A 6,609-nucleotide genomic window follows, 5' to 3' on the forward strand; every position below is an offset into this window, starting at 1 on the left:
GTGCCACTCAGGGATTAAAGCACGCCGTGTTTACAGTTGTTATGTGGTGGCATTTCCCGGGTAGGATCTGGAGCTAGAGCAGTGTTGCTCAGGGCAAAGCACTACTGCGCCAAGCTTATCCAGAAGGAACTTTTAATTCACAAAATGCTTTGCAATCCATCAAGGCAGCAGAAACTTTTCACTTGCCTGGTTTTAGGAAGGCAGCCTTTGAGTATGTGGAGGATCATGATGGGACAACACTTTCGTTCAGCACGTCTAAGGAGCCCTGATGTTCTTTCTTTACACCCCAACCAGTGCAGCGCTGAGTGAGATAGAAGCCCAAATGCAATACAGGAAGCTCCTCCAGGGATCAGTGTTGTGAAGGTACAGGTTTCCTTTAAAAAAAAATTATTTATGCATTTTACATATCTTAATACATCAGTTATACAATTGTCATCGTTTATCTTACACTCTTTGACTTCCACACACATCCTTCTGTGGGGTCCTATTTAGTCCTTGTTAAGCTGCATCTCCTTAATTACCAGCCCTCTTCTACTTACTTTAACTACTGCTCATATATCTTAACACCACTTGGAAGCTCATATGATTGTTATATATTTTTAATATTTGCCAAAGTATTCCTGCTCTTCTTTTATATCCGACTCATATTGACTTCTTATCTTTGCAGTCAACATTGCTATTAGCTTATTCTGCCGGAATGGCAGAAGGTACATGTTTTGGGGCTTGCTGGTCTACGACACAAGGGCCATGATTCCTCCCCATTTTCGAGTTAGCCCCTAACCAAGCAAACAGCGAACACTGCCTAGTGAACAAATCTTTTTTCTATTTGCTGCGTGGTTACTTTTCTTCACTTCTGGAAGCCTGATGTTATTTGGAACTTCCTGCCACGAGGTCACACAACAGGAGTGACTCCGGTCTGCTGGTGTTTTGGGAGCTGAATGACTGCAGCCGATTCCTTGAAGTCGTCTCCATTTCCCATGTGCTCTCAAATGGCTTCTCTGGGGTGAGAAAAATGGAAGACGGTATCTCCAGCTGCTGAGCTGTGACCCCAAGAACAGTATTTCCAGGAATCCCCCTCTTATCATCTAAGGGATTCCTGGGAAAACTGGACCCCGAGGACACAGTGTGGGTTGGGCTGACAGCAAGGGTAGCCTTCAGTTTGTTCCTTCACATCCTGCTGCAGGTCGAGCTTTTCTCGTGTGATGCTGCTAAGACTGGCCTTTTTTGCTTAGGCTCAATGCTCAGTATTGCCACTTGGTGGTGCCTCTGAGGAAGCGCTGGGCTGGACTTGCATTCTGTTTTCCAAAGCATGAGCACCCCAAGAAAAAAGCACATCACACACACCTCTTGGTAAAAGGCAGCAGCAGCAGTTATAAAAAGCATATTCTCTGTATGCAGATATGAACACATAAGATGCGCACTACGACACAAATGCTCCCCAAAGGGTTGTTATTCTGCAGACCACCACTTTCTGAGCAGCAACAAAGAGCCCCTCTCTGCTTATAATATTTCCTATAAGCAGCTGTTGTCTCCAGAGTGCTCTTCATGCTTAGCCTTCAGCCCTTGCAGCCACAGTCCAGTTGAATTCTCCTGCCCCCTGGATCAATTCAGTAGAAATACCTGCTGGGGCTCTCTGGCTCCACGCAGCTCAACCAAGGAGAGGTAAGTTTCCCTTCCGTTGCATCGTTCCTCCCTTCCCGAGCTACAGTGCTTCATCTCAGACTCACAACTGACCAGAGATGCAGCACTGCACCTTGGGCTGGGAGACATCGAAGGTCTTCTCGTTTTCATCCATCTGTCAGGCAACCTCCTCTCACAAGAGCGATCATGAGGGAAGGAAGAAAGGTGCAGAGAAGAAGAAAAACAGGATTTGCGTAGGCTGTTGCTTTGCCACCTTTCTCTACCACCAAGCAAGCTTTCCTGTATCAAGTCCCCTTCTGAGGGACCCTGAGCATCTATTAAAGCACCCAAAGGGTTCTGGGAGCATATTCTACGGTGTTCTTTCGGTTCATGCAGGGTGTTAGCCTAGGCCTGATCAAACTCTCTCTTCGAGTCAAAGCTGATACAGGGAGATTTTATGGGCCTTGTGTCAGGACTTATCCACACTTACATGCCCTCCCACAACTTAAAGCCAAAATCTGGGATGCCACCTTCTCAGACACCATCTTCCCATTTTTTATCGCAAGAGCACAGAGGCCATTTTGGCTGCTGTGATACTGCATGACTTTGCACGGCAGTTTCATCCTCCCAAAGTGCTTTTTTTAGGTATAGCACCCAAAACCGCACATTTTGGGGGGTGAGATAGCAGTCTCTCCAAAAGCACTTTTTCAGGGGGAGAAATCACACTATGAAATAATGACAACCAAAATGGCCACTGTTCTCTCTTGATAAAAAATGGGATGTCCCAGTTTTCCCTGGACACTTTAGTGTCTAAGCATTCTTTTTCTTTTTTTTAGTCCTAGAACTATGCCCACTGAAAAACTGCTCTTTAAATGACAATTTGGTTTTTCCACATATTGTCGTTTGCTCTGAATCAGCTTCAGAGAGCAGGTTTTCATAGGGAAAGCTCTGGGGCAAAAAAAAAAAAAAATAGCACTCAAACACGGAGCTTTAAAGCGCGGACCATGCCTGGAAAGAGTGGGTCAAAAGGTAAGTGTGGATAAGCCCTTACTTGAAGCAAGGCTGCAGAGAGATGGTGGAACCTGGACTTCCTGTCAGATGGTGGTGGGGAACCTTTGGCCCTTTAGATGGTGTAGGGCTCTTATCAGTGCCAGCTGGCAAATAGGCAGGGGTTCTGGTATTCCAGCACCCATGCTGCAGGACATCTTATAGGGATCTAGATGATGCAGAGCTCCTTGGAAAATCCTCAGTGCATCAAGGCCATATCTATAGGTGCTCACACACAATTCAGATATGTTTACCAAGAAGTTCATTTCAAGGTAATTTTTTTTAGGGGGCTGGTGTTGGGGCTAGCACATTGCAAACTGATCAAGGAGCCCCAGTTTAAAATCATCTACCAGCTGGAAAGATCTTATGAGGTGAACGTGGCCCATTTGCTTTCTCTTAGCCTCACCCATCTCTGAGGGTTGTTGTGAGGGTTCAAAGGGGTAACTAATTGTTATCCTGAGCTCTTTGAAGGGAAAACAGGATTTTTTTTAAAAAAAAATGTAATGAATAAAATGTCTGCATGGAACTCAACCTACTAGGCTGGAAGGAGTGCTAGGGGCCTTTCCTAAATCCATTGCTGTATTACGGGTCTATCAAGGAACCATCGCCCAAGACAATAATGGGACATTTGGTCAGGAGCTGTTGCTGCTCAGAACAAAAGCAGATTACTGTTAGCACTGAATGTTTCAGGCATGAAAACTGAGCTCAGTGGAGATTCTGCCAAGGCAATTACAGTGATTTTTGCACAATCGGCTTTTTGTGCATGTGCATTTGTTTTCCAGTTGTAACGGACAATCCACTTGCTTTCTCTTAGGATTGAGCTTTTGTTGCAAGGATCTACCTTTATTGGAGTTACTAAAATGCTATATTTTTAGCCGAGGATAATGCTGTGCATTTTCTACACAATGCATTCACACCTGGCATGAATTATACTTGCATTTGGTAGGTATAGTTTGACATTGATGCTAACAAGCTAGATAATTTATGGTACTGTGTCAGGCTAACATTTCAGCCACCTTGGGGATCCTTAGCTATGCTTGGCTTTGCCGTACAATGGGATAGGAAGTCAGATGTGAGATAACCAGCTGGACAGCTTTCTTCTTAGAAATGAGTAAGTTACCATAAGAACAAAAATCTGGTTTAAGTAAGTTTTCATAGATGCTCCAATGATATCTTGGTCATGTTGCATTTAGAAGCAATGCTTGACCTCCAGCCATTCAAGGACCAGACACAAGTCTGAGAACTTATAAAATCCAGGGTGCAGTTAGGAGCTAATTCCACATTCTGGGAAAATTTGTGAGGGTCTTGTGCCCAGCTGTGAGGTGGGTCAAAGAACTGAGGCCAAATTGGGCTTGTTTGAGGCAAATTCTGCAGTTTAAATGTGTGGTTTGTCCCACAAAAGGGTAACCAAATGAAGAGTTCACTGTCTTCTAGACCCAGTAATTCTACTCTGTCATAACTTTGACATAGTCAAAATATTTCTTCAGTCTTTTCATTTAAATAGGGAACCTCTGTTTTATTAAGTAAATTGACTTCCAAACTCCTGTTTGCTAACTCCTGAGATACCTTGAGTGATCACTCATTCGTTACACTAAGATATATCTGTCACTTTAAAAACATTACATATTTATTCATTCCAATTTCATTACAGTTCCATTATACTTAGCTTCACTTTTTCTCATAAGATAAATCAGTCTCTGTAATCAGCCTTTGATCCAAAGGAGATAATTCTGTCTTTCATTCTTGTTTGCAGTAGGATCCTTAGGGGGATATGATCCGCTTTGCCCAAGAATGGAATAATAGGAGATCAGATGTGAGATAACCTTGGTAAAATCATTAAATTCTAAAATTAACCTGTTTGTTCTGATTTCTGACTGACTACGGGATGAACTAAGACTTAGTGGAGACAGTGTTGAAAGCCTTTGCATTTTTGTCTATGGGAAAACTCTGGCATTCTCCTGCAGCGATCCATCTGGCTGCAGTGCCAGCAGGAAGCAGGAGACTCCAGGGGAAGGATCTGGATCGCTCCTAAGGCTTTGTCAACCACTGCAACACCTTCACCAAGATTCCCTTCATTGAACTGAGCCACATGCAACCTAGTAGCATCAGTAGCAGCAGCTGGTGTAGTGGAGTGGCATTGCTTACCTGGCTTCTCAACATGGAGGTCACTGCTGGTAACCAAAGGGTTTAGGGGGAGTAGGGAGGCAGAAAAGAGGTTGGTGTGGATGAAGCACCAGGAGTGTCGGGATGGCTCTACCACTCTGTGCTTGCAGTGTGCTGACTTCCCCACTGCCTCTTGGCTACCAGCAGCAACCTCCACATTGGGCAGCCAGGTAAGCAACAGTCCCCCATCCCACTAAGCCACCTGCTACTGGTGCAATCTGAGAAGGACTCAAGTGACAAGGAATTAATGGACATTGGAAGAACCTTTATTCATCACTAGAGAAGCAGTAACATGCCTTGCTGTAGGGCAGGGATGGGAAACCCCTCCCCATGATGTTGTTGGACTCCAACTCTAGTATCTGATTAGTATCTCCATCCTGCCTGGAGTTGGAGTCAGACAACATCTGGAGCGCCACAGACTGCCCACCCCTGTTGTAAAGGGGGAAATGGGTCCCCAGCTGCGTTACACCTCGAGGAAGCACAGGGATTTCCACCGAGGGGAGTCTTCTCCCGTGAGTGAAGGACGACAGATGGAGTGCGGCCTCCATACCTCCCAACGGAGATGACCATTTGGAAAGCACATGTTGGGAAAGGAGGTGAGCAAGACACCAAACGGTGACTTTCCCAGGCAAAAACAAACATCCTGTGTGATCCTGACTGGGCACAAAGTATGGTAAACAGAGCATCTGTCATAACCGCATCCTTCTGCTGCAGTCCAGCAGCCTCTGTCACCAGGCAGCCAGGAACAAGCACTTCACAACAGCCTGACAAGAAGCAGATGGCAGCTCCAGGGGCTGCAGCTTCATCCGGCTCCTTGGCAGCCTCTCCTTCCCCTCGGCTCTAAGCACAGCCTTCAGAAATTATCTCCACCACCCATCTCCTCCTCCTTCACCAGGCGGACACAGTACAGGGAGAGGTGTGTGCTGTGAGAGAGAGAAAGGAAGGTTCTGTCACTAACTCCAGCAGAGAGAGGGAGAGCAGGGCCCTAATCACCCTTCGAGAAGCGAGGCACTCATTTCCTCATGCTTCCAATCATCTCAAAACGGAAATAAATAAATAAATAGTCCAGGTTTCTACTCAGTAGGAGAAGAAAACAGCAACCCCCAAACATGACACAATTGGTTCTCGCAGCATTTGCCAGACGCTGGAAGACACTGCTGTATAGCATGCAAGCAAAACACCTTTCATCAGGGGTCCTATGAACTTTCTGGATGCCTGAATTTCACACTGGAATACACACTCCTGTATATGCTGATGCATTGACCTTCTCTGAAATTACCGGTGACCATTTTTTTTGACAGCTGTGCATTCAATATGTGCCACATCTGCATCTTTGCTTGGCTTCCGAAAAGGATCTGAACATTTCTTTCTTTCTTTTGTAGCTCTGATTCCATAGCTGGAGGAAAGGTAGGAGAGACTGACTTACCAAGTCTTGAGATCATCTGAAAAACTCACCAAAAAACCCCAGATCTGTAAAATCTGTGTTTCAGAAACCCTGCCAAACACAACATTATATCCAGACAGAGAATAGATTTGGGTTGGGAACCAAAAGTTATAGCCAAGTTTGGGAATGAGCTGCAATGAGTCAAAGGGACAGGGAGAACAAAAGGACAAGACGTCATTGCCCAAATAGTTTCCAAAAAAGATAAATCTCTGCAAACATAAAATTGAAAGCAAAAAACAACCCCACAGTCATTTGTGGAAGGTGACATCTAGTGTTTCTTTTCATCTTCCTAACCTTTGAACCATGCCTCCACCCTAACCCATGCCAGCCATAAA

The sequence above is a fragment of the Lacerta agilis genome, chromosome 2, assembly GCF_009819535.1.
Source record: "Lacerta agilis isolate rLacAgi1 chromosome 2, rLacAgi1.pri, whole genome shotgun sequence".
In the NCBI taxonomy this organism is placed as follows: domain Eukaryota; kingdom Metazoa; phylum Chordata; class Lepidosauria; order Squamata; family Lacertidae; genus Lacerta; species Lacerta agilis.